The sequence below is a fragment of the Egretta garzetta genome, unplaced genomic scaffold (genome assembly GCF_000687185.1).
Source record: "Egretta garzetta isolate BGI_Z169 unplaced genomic scaffold, ASM68718v1 scaffold79, whole genome shotgun sequence".
NCBI lineage: Eukaryota > Metazoa > Chordata > Aves > Pelecaniformes > Ardeidae > Egretta > Egretta garzetta.
In genome coordinates, this window is record NW_009260791.1 from 1,989,458 (window position 1) to 1,989,792 (window position 335).

Sequence of the window (335 nt, forward strand, 5' to 3'; positions counted from 1 at the left end):
CCTCAGCCACCGCCCTGCTCCTCCCTCCCGTCACTGGACGGATCCCGCTGTTCGCGCCTGCCCCTCTTTCCACTTCGCGCTATGATTGGCTAGCTCATCTCCTTCTCTTCGTTCCCGGTTCCATCTCTGCTAAGTGATTGGACAACTTTCACCTTCTGGCTCCACCTCCCTCTGAACTTTCTGCTTTGCGGTTGGGCAAGCCCCTTCCTCCGCCTCGCTCCCCTCCCATCTGATTGGCATGCCAGGCTCTCATTGGACCCCGTCCCCTGGGCCCCGCCCCCTCCCTCTGGCCTACTGCCGCTAGCCTCGCGCGCGCGCTGATACGTCGTTGCGGA